The sequence below is a fragment of the Rhinopithecus bieti genome, unplaced genomic scaffold (genome assembly GCF_001698545.2).
Source record: "Rhinopithecus bieti isolate Rb0 unplaced genomic scaffold, ASM169854v2 scaffold_11380, whole genome shotgun sequence".
Taxonomy (NCBI): Eukaryota; Metazoa; Chordata; class Mammalia; order Primates; family Cercopithecidae; genus Rhinopithecus; species Rhinopithecus bieti.
In genome coordinates, this window is record NW_016807225.1 from 3,152,567 (window position 1) to 3,165,698 (window position 13,132).

Genomic DNA, 13,132 nt, shown 5'->3' on the forward strand with positions numbered 1-13,132 from the left:
CCTCACAAAGACAGGTGTGGATTTTGTCCCTAATAGTGTCAAGCGGAGGCCCCGGAGCCATCTGTCTGCTTCTTCTGAGCCAAATAAAGAGAGCCCAGAGATGGAAAAGACCTCAGAGGTGATAGGCCCAGGTTCATCCCCCACCACCAGAAAAAAAAAAAAAGGAAGACAAATAAAATGGCCATTTTAACTTATATCCTCTGCATTAATTTTCACAGTTAGCTGCTGAACTGACTAAATTCTTTTCTTTTCTTAAGGACCTTTATAAATTCCATCATTAATAAAATCAGACATTCAATTAGAAGGAAACTCTGATTGGTAACTGATCATTTCCTCGATACATTTCTCTCCCGCTCATTCTCAGCAAAATCCCTGGATTTTCCCAGGCTTTTCCCTGCTGGTGCTCCGTTTCCCATTTGTCCCTCTTCTTCCCCCCATGCCTGTCAGCACCCCCAACAAAAGCCAGAGAAGAACAGGGGCTGATTCCATTAACCTCTGTCATTGCTTAAATCTCTCTCTTAATTAACATGAGTTAATATGATTAATCAAAATAATGAGACAAACCTATTAAATTAGGGGGCTCAAATGACAGAACTCAGCAGGAGTGGTAAAGGCAGGAGGAGGTGATCAGAAGGGCCAGGTAGGGGGTGGCGAGTGCAGAGGCGAGGAGGGCAGGGCTTTGGGCAGCCAGCCCAGTCCAGCTCCGGGCTGGTGGAAGATGTGGGCAGTAGCCTGGGTAAATTGCCTTTGAGGAGGTGTTCAGTGTTTGTGCCACTCTTGGCTAGTTATAACCAGTCCTTGCACTTTTCTGGGGACTGCCCAGCTCCTTCCTAGGCACCCCCAGCTTCTGAATTATTTATTTTTCTCTCCAGATTGCCCAGGCTGGCCTTGAACTCTTGGGCTCAAGCAATCCTCCCACACCGCTGGGATTGCTGGCACACACCACAGTACCCAGCCCTCTCCTATGTTGCCCAGGCTGATCTCACACTCCTGGGCTCAAGCAATCTTCCCACCTTGGCCTCATGAGTAGCTAGGATTATAGGCACACACACCCCACACCCAGCTTTGAATTCTTTTTCTTTTTCTTTTTTTTTTTACCCTTCTAAGACAGAGTCTCATTCTGTAGCCCAGGCTGGAGTGTAGTGGTGTGATGATAGCTCACTGCAGCCTCAAACTCCCAGGCTCAGGTGACCCTCCCAAATCAACCTCCCAAGTAGCTGGGACTACAGGCATGTGCCACCATGTCCAGCTAATTTTTGGTGTTTTTTGTAGAAATCGGTTTCACCATGTTGCCCAGACTGGTCTGGAACTCCTGACTTCAAGTGATCCACCCACCTCGGTCTCCCAAAGTGCTGGGATTATAGGTGTAAGCTACTGCACCCTGCCTCAGGCAGCCTTTGAATTCTTAATATCTCTGCCTGGGTGATCTCTATCTCTGATGTCAGTATCATCTCCCTCTTGAAGCCAGGCTCTTGGAAATAGCTGCATGTCCTAAGGCAGAATGACTCAAACCCCAGCTCTGACCCCTCACAGGATATGAGGCTTGGAGAGAATTATTTTACCTTTGAGGCTCAGTGGACCCACCACAGGAATGGGAATAATCATCCTGAGTTTGAATAATTTCTGGAAGAATTCAGAGAGACACTGTATAGGAATACCTGCCCCAGCACCACAGTGGATGCCCAGCAAATATGACTTCCTTCCTTCTTCCCCCAGTATGACTATGCTAACACCTTAAGGTTCCACAGTGCTTTTTAATTCTAAGCATTTCCATATATATCATTCCACCGAAATTCTTAGATATAAACAGACAGATATTATTTACAGATCAGTGAGGTTTTGCAAACGTAACTGAGCACCTATTGTGTGTCAGCCACTGAGCAAAATCACTAAGATCCCACAAAGGTGAAGTGGCTTATCTGGGGTCTCTTCTGGACAGACATGGGTCTCCTAACTCCTAGGACAATGGGATTTCCATTGCCTCAACCCCAAGTAACCAGGAACTCCCATGGTGCCCCGGGGCTCCTTATTTTCAGCCTGGATTATTCCCAAGCTGTGGTAGCTTCCACCACATGCAAGTGGTTCCGTGGCCTCCAGCAGCTGAGTTGCTCAATCGCAAGTCCATTTGAAGGAGTACAACGTCCTCCCAACGCAGGACATCTGACATCTTACAGATGACCTGGGCTCATCCTCAGAATTTTGAATTCTAGGAAATCTAGGCCCTTGGAGCCTCTTCTGTGCTAATTCAAGAGCTCCCCAGGCAGCAGGGTGGCCCACAGTTACACACCTCTATAGGCACAGTGCTCAGGTGGAGAAGTTCTTAGAAAAATCCCTGGGGAGAATCCTATTTTGGGCCTGGGACCACCTGACACCCCTAGGGAATGATTTTCTCTTTTCACTAGAAGCAGGTAAGAGTCACACCAAGATCTAAGGGATACCTTCCCAGAGATGGGCTGAATAGTGGCAACAAAGGAGAAAGTGTATCTGAACATCTCCTGCTAAAAGCCCCACTTTCTTTAGATTCATGTTCATATCTTTTTATGCTTCTGTAAAAGAATAAATAGAATCACGTCCCTCATGTCCCAAATGAGGTAAGAGGAGTGACTGGACATCACTACAAGCTCCCAACCCTGTCCTGCCCCCTCCCACACACACAGAGGGTCAGAGCAACCACTCCCCACCAGCCTGTCCAGCCCTAACACTGAGTGATTTCCCGGTTGTTCTTGAAGAGCTTGGCTGCGCAAAAAACCTTTCCTCACCTACCCATCACTGAATGAACCAGTCCAGCTCCCAGCCCAGGATCCCTGTTCAGACAGCTCAACATCAACAAACCACCTTCAGACACAGGGCTGCAAACCGTCATTCCTGAGCAGCAGCCATTGACATTGCATCTCAAAGGGAACAAAGAGGGAGTGGGTGAGACCCTGGAACTGGTTTTGTCTCCTGGTGTCCTGTGATATCCACTTTACAATGAGGAAAATGATAACAACAATAATATGTAATAAAAACAGCAATAGCAGCCAGACACAGTGGCTCACACCTGTAATCTCAGCACTTTGGGACCCCGAGGTGGGAGGGTCACTTGAGGTCATGAGTTCGAGACCAGCCTGGCCAACATGGTGAAGCCCCCTCTCTACTCAAAATACAAAAAATTAGCCTGATGTGGTGGTGGGCATTGGTAATCCCAGCTACTCGGGAGGCTGATGCAGGAGAATCACTTAACCCTGAGAGGCAGAGATTGCAGTGAGCAGAGATCACACCACTGTACTCCAGCCTAGGCAACAGAGCAAGACTCCATCTCAAAAACAAAACAAAAAAAAAATAGCAATAGCTATTTGTATGTTATATTTATTGCTATTTAATATATAGCGTGTGTGTGTGTGTGTGTGTGTGTGTGTATAGCTCTGTTGCCCAGGCTAGAGTACAGTGGTGCAATCTTGGCTCACTGAAACCTCTGCCTCTCGTGCCTCAGCCTCCTGAGTAGCTGGAATTACAGGTACCTGCCACCATTCCCGGTTAATTTTTTTATTTTTAGTAGAGACAGGGTTTCGCCATGCTGGCCCAGCTGATCTGGAGCACCTGACCTCAAGTGATCCAGCCACCTTGGCCTCCCAAAGTGCTGAGATTACAGGTGTCAGCCACCGCGCCCAGTCTCCCACTTTTTGGAATTGGATCCATCAACCCTCCCGTTTCTCCCCTTTCTCCATTTTGTGTCTTTAATATCTTTCTCTTCTCTGAAATCTCCCCCTTAACCCTGAATATCCATCATTCCTAAAATAAAATCCACAGCTGCATGTAACAAAAAACCCAATCAAAATGCTTTAAACAATCCTAAACCGTATTGGAAGCCTGGGTCTCAGGCAGTCTCCAGCGGCTGTCAGGAGCAGAGTCAGAGCTCTGTCCTCACACGGCTTCCCTTGTGATGGTTATATGGTGGCCAGCAGCATCATGGCCACACATTTCCTTATTCAGAAAAACTGTTCCCTCAATCAGTCTGATTGTACCATGAAGTCAAGTGCCCATTCCTGGACAATAAATCAGTGGCCAGGGGAACACCCTGCACTGATAGATATAAGCCTGTGTTCCTAAGCCAATCAATGGCAAAGAGGCATAGAATTGCTGAGACTGGCTTAATTAGCTTCCATCCCTGCACTCTGAGTCAAAAGGGTTTCATTGTGGTGGGACAAAAACCTTAACAAAATTGGAGTTCTGTTAGGACGTAAGAAGTGAGAGAACAGGGACTTGGAAGACAAGAAACAGGCTGTACCACTCCACTTTCTTCTACTCCCTCTGCTGCCCTCTCTCCTTCCCCTAACTCCCACCCTCCTTTAGGAGCCACTGCATTGGCTATCATTGCTACCCAGTGCACTACTTTGGATCCCCACCCTTCCACTCTACTGGAAGTGCATTTGCAAATATCAGTGCTGTCCTAATTTGGACTCTGTGGGCTTTGACACCTCCAATTCCCTTCTTTACCCTCTCCATTCATCACCCTACTCATGACCTTCAGATGATCAAGCCATCCTCTTCCATAACATGCTCCCCATCACTCATCAATGTTTATTCCACAAACGTGTTTTGAGCATCTACCATTCTGCACATAATACTTTGCAAATTACTCTGGAACGCACAGTTTAGTTGTGTCATTCATTGTTCACTGCAACAATTGCAGTAACTTCCTAACCGGCCACTCTGCCTCCAATCTCTCTCCTTCCACAGTCTGTCTTCCTTGCTCACAAGGGTAATCTTTCCAAATGCAAGTCTGATCGTCATACTCCCCTGCTTGCATTTCTCCTACAGGAGAAAGCCTAAAGTCCCCAGCATGGCATTTAAGCATGGCCATGGCACCCAGGCCCCACCAACCTCTCCTAGGGTGTAGTCCCTCCTTTCTACTCTTACAATGTCAGCTCTGAGAATAATGAACTACTATTTTCCAAGCAGATCATGAGCTTTCTTAATTTGGAGTTTTGCTCATACTTCCTTCTTAACTAAAATGCCTTCCCTTGATTTTTCTGTTAGGAAAAGCCCTACAGAGTCATTTTTCAAAACCCAGGCTTCATGAGACCTTCTCAGTAAAGTCTTCTCCAAGGCTGAATGAAGCATGTCCTCTGTGGTTCCATATCAATCATAAGCACTCCTCATAGCATATTACTATTAGGGTTATACTTGCGAATTCTTACAGGAGAAGGACTGGATCTAATTCACCATTCTGTACGAAGCACAAATACCTGGCAATGCACACTCAATATATGTTTGAAGAACTGAAGTGAGCTGGGCACGGTGGCTCACGCCTGTAATCCCAGCACTTTGGGAGGCCGAGGCTGGTGGATCACGAGGTCAGGAGTTTGAGACCAGCCAGGCCAACATGGTGAAACCCCATCTCTACTAAAATACAAAACTTAGCTGGGCGTTGTGGCCTGTGCCTGTAGTCCCAGCTACTCAGGAGGCAGGAGAATCGCTTGAATCTGGGAGGCAGAGGTTGCAATGAGCCGAGATCGCGCCACTGCACTCCAGGCTGGGTGACAGAGTGACACTGTNAATTCTTACAGGAGAAGGACTGGATCTAATTCACCATTCTGTACGAAGCACAAATACCTGGCAATGCACACTCAATATATGTTTGAAGAACTGAAGTGAGCTGGGCACGGTGGCTCACGCCTGTAATCCCAGCACTTTGGGAGGCCGAGGCTGGTGGATCACGAGGTCAGGAGTTTGAGACCAGCCAGGCCAACATGGTGAAACCCCATCTCTACTAAAAATACAAAACTTAGCTGGGCGTTGTGGCCTGTGCCTGTAGTCCCAGCTACTCAGGAGGCAGGAGAATCGCTTGAATCTGGGAGGCAGAGGTTGCAATGAGCCGAGATCGCGCCACTGCACTCCAGGCTGGGTGACAGAGTGACACTGTCTCAAAAAAAAAAAAAAAAAAAACTAAAATGAGCTACTTGTTTCAACTTCCTCTCTTCACAGACGGGGAACCTGAGGGTAAAAGAGGAAGAGACTGGCAATGGTTACACTGTGTGTTTAATCAGTGTTCTTTCAGTGCAAACAGGAAAAAAAGTCTTAAACAAAAAAGGAATTTATTTGGTTCACTGAATTTAACTCTCTCTCCTCAGGCACAATTTCAGTCTAAAGATTCGAGAAGTATCATCGAGACCTAATTCTCAGTTTCGCTTTCCTCTTTATCGGCTTCATTCTCTGGTTCTGTATCAGAACAAAATGTCTGCCAATAGCTCCAGGCTAAATTCCCCCACCTCCCCACCCCACTTCATATCAGTGGAAAGAGAATGTCTTTTTGTGGTCGTGTAAGCAAAAGTCCCAACGTTTGTTCTGACTGTGACTTGAGTCACATGCAATGGCCTGATTGGCAAGCTGCAGCTCACATGTTCATCCATGCATCAAGCACGTGGACTAAGAATGGGAGAGGAGTGATTCCCTCCAGATTAATGCTGTTCAATAGAACGTTCTGTGGTGAGTTCATGGAAGGGTCATGGGGGTAGCTTGGGTGGCATCTCTGTGGCCATATTATTATTCTGAGTCTCAGAGTTCCTCAAGCTACAGAATACAGAAGATGCCTACCTTTCTCTTTCCCTCCCTCTCTCCCTGCCTCCCTTTCTTTCTGTCTTCCTTCTTTCCTTCCATCCTTCCATTAGCCATACCATGAGCACCTCCTAGGTATAATTTTCTGCGCTAGATACCTTGCATCACTGATTCATGCATTCATTCACACATTCATTAAATACCTTCTATGCGCCAAGCGTTCAGCTCTAGGAATTAAAATCTGAAGAAGAAAGACAGGTTGCCTCCTGGAAAGTAAGACAACACTGAATAACTACTTACCAATACTATAGGCATTAGAAAGGGAGAGGACAAGACAGTGGCCTTCAGCATGTCCAGAGGAAGCCTCAGTGACATTAAGCTGAGACTGGAGGAGGAAGAGTGAGGGGCTGGGTGAGGGGGTGTGGCCGGGCAGAGGGACAACAAGGGGCAATAAAAGGTTGGAAGCAGAGGTGTGACCTGCTCAGATTTGCATCTTTAAAAGATTCCTCTGGGAATTATGCTGAGTAAAAAGAGCCAGTCACCAAAGATTCCATACTGTATGATTCCATTTCTATAACATTCTTGAAGTGACAAAATTATAGAAATGGAGAACAGATTAGTGATTGCCAGGGGTCAAAGATGGGGTGAGATAGAAGAAGAGTTTGGCTATAAAAGGGCAGCATGAGTTGTTATGGACTGAATGCTTGCACCCCCGACCCCGGAAATTCATATGCAGAAGCCCTAACCCCCAATATGACTCTATTGGAGACAGAGTCTGTGAGTAGGTGACAAAAGTTAAAAGGGGTCATAATAGTGGGGCCCTAATCCAACGGGGCTGGTACCTTTATTAAAGAGGAAGAGACACCAATGTTTTCTCTCTCTCCATCATGTGGAAACACAGCGAGAAGGTGACCATCTGCAAGCCAGAAAAGGGTCCTCACCAGGAACTGAATTAGCCAGCTTGAACTCCTAGCATCCAGAACTGTGAGAAATAAATACCTGCTGTTTAAGACACTCAGTCTGTGGTATTTTGCTATGGCAGCCCAGGCCAATGAATATACTAGTGTCATGGGTTGAATAGTATCCTCCCAAAATTCATGTCCACCCGGAACCTCAGATATGACTTTGCTTGCAGATGTAATTAACACAAGGATCTCAAGATGAAATCATTCTAGATTAAGATGAGCCCTAAATCCAATGACTGATGTCCTTATAGAAAGAGAAGAGAACATACACAGAGAGACAGGGAGAAGAAAGGAGGTGAAGATGCCGGTAGAGATTGGAGCTATGCTGGTATGAACAAAGGAATGCCGGGAGCCACCCAAAGCTGGAAGGGGCAGGAAACGTTCTCCCCTAGAGCCTTCAGAGAGAGGATGGCCCCGCCAACACCTTGATTTCAGACTTCTGGCCTCCAAAACGGTGAGAATAAATGTCTACTGTTTTAAGCCACCATGTTTACCGTCATTTCTTACAGCAGCCCTAGAAAACTCATACAACAAAGGACCAATGTGGCACCAGAACTGTCTTTTATTTTATCAATGTTGATATCCTGGTAGTGATATTATACAGGAGTTTTGAAAGATGTTACTATTGAGGGAAACAGGGTGAAGAGTACATGGGAGCTCTCTGTATCATTTCTCACAACTGCATGTGAATCTACAATTATCTCAAAATAAAGTTTAATTTAAAAAATTTGCTCTGGGAACCATGTGATAAACAGAGAGGAAGCTGAGAGACCAGTTGGTGCCATTGAAGTTGTTCATGGGCAAAATAATAGCAGGTAGGCCAGGTGGTTACCAAGGAGACAGAGAGAAGAGGATGGGTTGGGGAGAAAGTTAGAAGGTTGAAGTGACAGCACTTGGGGACCAACTTGGTGACGGGAGTGGAGGAGTAAGGGGTGTCCACGATGACTCTGACTTGTACAGCAAAAGTATGATGGTGGCTTTAACAGAGGCCTCTGGCAAAGAGCAGATTTGGGGAGAAAAGAATGGGAACCACAGCATGTTTAAGACAGAACAGTTCAAATAACCAGGCTACCCAGCTTCCTCTCAGAAATGGCCATCTGACCTCATTCTGTCTTTATCTCACATTTTTACTCCACAAAAGAGATTCTAATTGAGTCAGTTTCCTACTTTCCAACATGGAGCAGGCCAGCCATGTGCCAGGCTACCTCCTGGGCCCCTCTTGTGATCACTGTGTACTTGTCTTCTTTTCCTTGGAGACTGATCCTTGGTCTCAAGGCACAAGATATGACCACTTCATTAAGATAGACTAAGACTGTGGTATGGCAAGAACTTAGGGTTTCAGGCGTCTCCAATACAGCCAGTGGAGTTTAACAGAGATGGTCGAGGATGAAGGAAGATTGCTCCTAAAAAAAATCTCTCAAGTCAATGCCCAAGCAAAGAAGGAAGACCAAGCTGGGCACAGTGACTCATGCCTGTTATCCCAGCACTTTGGGAGGCTGAGGCAGGTGGATCATGCAGTCAGGAGTTCAAGACTATCCTGGCCAAGATGGTGAAACCCTGTCTCTACCAAAAATACAAAAAATTAGCCAGGCGTGGTGGTGGGTGCCTGTAATCCCAGCTACTCAGGAGACTGAGGCAGAGAATTGCTTGAACCCGGGAGGCAGAGGTTGCGGTGAGCCGAGATTGTGCCACCGCCCTGCAGCCTGAGCGACAGAGAGAGACTCCACCTCAAAAAAAAAAAAGAAGGAAAACCAGAACTCTTCACATCAACTCTAGCTTTGTTTTCTGATGAGAGGGAAGGTTGGAGGAGTCTTTTAGAGCAAAGTTGGAGGACTAACACAGCCTCATCTCATAGCTCATCATAAAGCCACAGTAATCAGAATAGTATGATACCGGCAACAATATAGACAAATAAATTTGTGAAATAGAATAGAGAATCCAGAAGTAGACCCACACACATGATCAACTGATTTTTGAAAAAGATGTAAAGGCAATTCAGCGGAAAGGGTATAGCCTTTTTAACAAATGCTGCTGGAACAACTGAATATTCATATGGAAAAAGTTGAAGTCTGACATATACCTTACACCATATACAGAAACAAACTCAAAATGGATCATAGAATGAAATGTTAAACCTAAATCTATAAAACTTTAAAAGAACACGTAAGTGAAAAGCTTTTGTGATCTTGGGTTAGGCAAAGATTTTTTAGATAAGACATTAAAAGCACAATCCATAAAAGATGATGTTGGAATTTGTCAAAATTTAAAACTTCTGGGCCAGGCACCGTGCCTTACACCTATAATCCCAGCACTTTGGGAGGGGCCGAGGCAGGCAGATCACAAGGTCAGGAGATCGAGACCATCCTGGCTAACACGGTGAAACCCTGTCTCTACTAAAAAACACAAAAAATTAGCCGGGAGCGGTGGCAGGCACGTGTGATCCCAGCTACTCGGGAGGCTGAGACAGGAGAATGGCATGAACCTGGGAGGCGGAGCTTGCAGTGAGCAGAGATTGTGCCACTGCACTCCAGCCTGGGTGACAGAGTGAGACTACGTCTCAAATAAAAAAAAATTAAAAATATTAAAAAATTTAAAAAACCTTCTGGTCTTTGAAAGTCTTTTAAGAGAGTGAAAAGGCAAGCCACATGCTGGGAAAAAATATTTGTGATCATGTATCTGATCAAAGATATGTATCTAGAGAGTGGGACATCTGGCTTCAGAACGGGAACCTTCCATTGCCCCAGCGAAGAAAAAGAGAATTAAATATGAGTGATGTTGAGAAAGGCAAGATTTTTGTTCATAAGTGTGCCCAGTGCCACACCATGGAAAAGTGAGGCCAGCACAAGACTGGGCCTAATCTCCATGGTCTCTTCAGGCAGAAGACAGGTCAGGCTGTTGTATTCTCTTACACAGACGCCAATAAGAACAAAGGCACTACGTGGGGAGAGGAGACCCCGATGGAGTATTTGGAGACTCCATCTTTACAAAGTGATCTTTGCCGGCATTAAGAAGAAGACAGAAAGGGCAGACTTGATAGCTTATCTCAAAAAGGCTACCAATGAGTAATAATCAGTCACTGCCTTATTAATTACAAAACAGAAATGTTTCATGACTTTTTTATGTGTACCATACTTTAATAGATCTCATACACCAGAATTCAGATCACGAATGACTGACAGAATATTTTGTTGGGCAGTCCTGATTTAAAACTAAGACTGACTTGTGGTTAAATGAATATGTTCAGTTTTTGAATTTTAATAGTAATTCCAATTCAGTAAATGCTATCACTGTTTACCCCTTTTAAAAGTGTGATTAGACTTCATTAGCAGTGTTCAACTTTTCACAAAGATGGTATCATCTTAAAACTTACTGGAGATTGGTTTTATATTTAGATTTATATAACTGGTTATGTGAATATATTTAAATACTGGGGAAATTCCTTCACTGTCTCAGAACCAAGCAAGATTCACCTGTGTTTTGTATTCATTTGCCTCTTAAAGGCAAGGGTTGAAGATAAATAAGGTAGCAATGTCTACTTTATATTTTGGCCTTAACTATGCCAATCTAATTAGAATTCTCTGTATTTAAAATGGTTCTTTTATTTATTGAAAGGCATTTTAGTGTGGTTTATGTGTAATATCAAAGATTATTTAACACTTCTCACATTTTATAGATGCTCTATAAGGTCACATGCTTTTAAACTAGTAGCAAGTTAAACTTCACTCTTTAATTTTTTATAATCTAAGTCAAACTAAGTTATAATTTAGGATTGTCGGGGGTTTTGTTTGTTTTTGTTTTTGTTTTTGTTTTTGAGACAGAGTTTTGTTCTTGTTGCCCAGGCTGGAGTGCAATGGCACAACCTCGGCTCACCACAACCTCCACCTCCCGGATTCAAACTATTCTCCTGCCTCAGACTCCTGAGTAGCTGGGATTACAGGCATGTGCCATCACGTCAAGCTAATTTTGTATTTTTAGTAGAGATGGGGTTTCCCCAGGTTGGTCAGGCTGGTCTTGAACTCCCAACCTTAGGTAATCCACCCGCCTTGGCCTCCCAAAATGCTGGGATTATAGGCGTGAGCCACCGCACCCAGCCATGATTGTCTTTAAACGGTCATTCAGAAATATAAAACTGTAGAACTGCTGTGTATTTGTGATTGGGAATGGTGCTTTTGCCAACTTAAAAGGATTAAAGTAGAGGAGATATACACAAATTTCAAAATTTTGTGCGATCATAAGACTTAAGATAATTGAAAAGCAAACCACAGATTTAAAAAAAAGGATACATATCTAGAACAAAGACCTTTCAAAATTCAATAAAAAGAAAACAAAGAACACAATTTTTCAAATGGGCAAAAGATTTGAACAGCAAAGAAGATACACGAATGGCAAATAAACACACGAAAAGATTCTTAACATTATCAGTCATCAGAAAATGCAAGTTAAAGCCACATATTTATTAGAATATCTAAATGTGAAGGGCTGACCATATCAAATGTTGGCAAAAATGTGGAGCAACTGGAACTCTCACACACTGATGGTGGGCATGTATAATGGTAGAACCAGTTTGAAAAACAGTTTGGCAATTTCTAAAGTAAAAAACAAAAAGAATATACTTAATATCTGATACAGCCATTCTACTCCTAGATATTTGCACAAAAGAAATAAAAATATGTTCTTTCAAAAATTTATATGTGAATGCTCATAGACATTTTATTTGTAATAACCAAAAACTGGAAAAACCCCAAATGTCATCAACAGGTGAATGGATAAACATTTGGTATATCCATATAGTGGAATACTACACAGCAATGAAAAGGAATTGGTTATTGATGCATACCGAGATGAATCACAAAATTATTACACTGGATGAAAGGATAAGACAAAAAAGAATATGTACTATAAGATTTCAATTATTTAAAAATTCTGGAAAATGCAAACTAGTCTTCAGTGATGAGAAGCCGATGAATAGTTACCAGGAGATGGAGTGAGGAGGGGAGGGGGTGAGAAGGAGTCATTACAAAGGGGCACTGGGGGTGACAATGCATATGTTTATTATCTAGATTGTGGTGATGGTTCCATGGGTGTTTAAATGTCAAGACTGGTCAAATTATACATTTTAAATGTGTCATCTTTGTATGTCAATTATACCTCAGTAAAATCATTTTTTTAAAAAGGAATCCAGGCCAGGTGCTGTGGCTCACGCCTGTAATCCCAGCACTTTGGGAGGTCGAGGCAGGTGGATCATGAGGTCAGGAGTTCAAGACCAGCCTGGCTAAGATGGTCAAACCCCATCTCTACTAAAAATACAAAAATTAGCCAGGCGTGGCAGTGGGTGCCTGTAACCCCAGCTACTCAGGAAGCTGAGGCAGAGAATTGCTTGAACATGGGAGGCAGAGGCTGTAGTGAGCCGAGATTGCGCCTCTGCACTCTAGCCTGGGCAACAGAGCGAGACTCCATCTCAAAAAGGAAAAAAAAAAAGGAATCTAGGGGGAGAAAAAAGCGGGGCCTTTCTTCTCTTGTGTTCCCTGCCCTCTCCTCATCTTTCACAGAGCCCGTCTGCTTCTGAAAAGTAGGGGCTATGCTTTCTTACCCCACAAGCCAGTCCCTTATAAAGAGCAGTCTTGTCAGGG

The 13,132-nt window shown here is 44.1% G+C and overlaps 1 pseudogene across 1 annotated transcript in view; it reads left to right on the forward strand.

The window, feature by feature from the left end:
• The first annotated feature begins 10,267 nt into the window (after positions 1 to 10,267).
• Positions 10,268 to 13,132, forward strand: part of LOC108534986 (cytochrome c-like) — a 4,961-nt pseudogene continuing 2,096 nt past the window's right edge. The window contains exon 1 of the transcript XR_001887087.1: positions 10,268 to 10,433. The product of XR_001887087.1 is annotated as a cytochrome c-like (transcript). The remainder of the gene's footprint in view (positions 10,434 to 13,132) is intronic.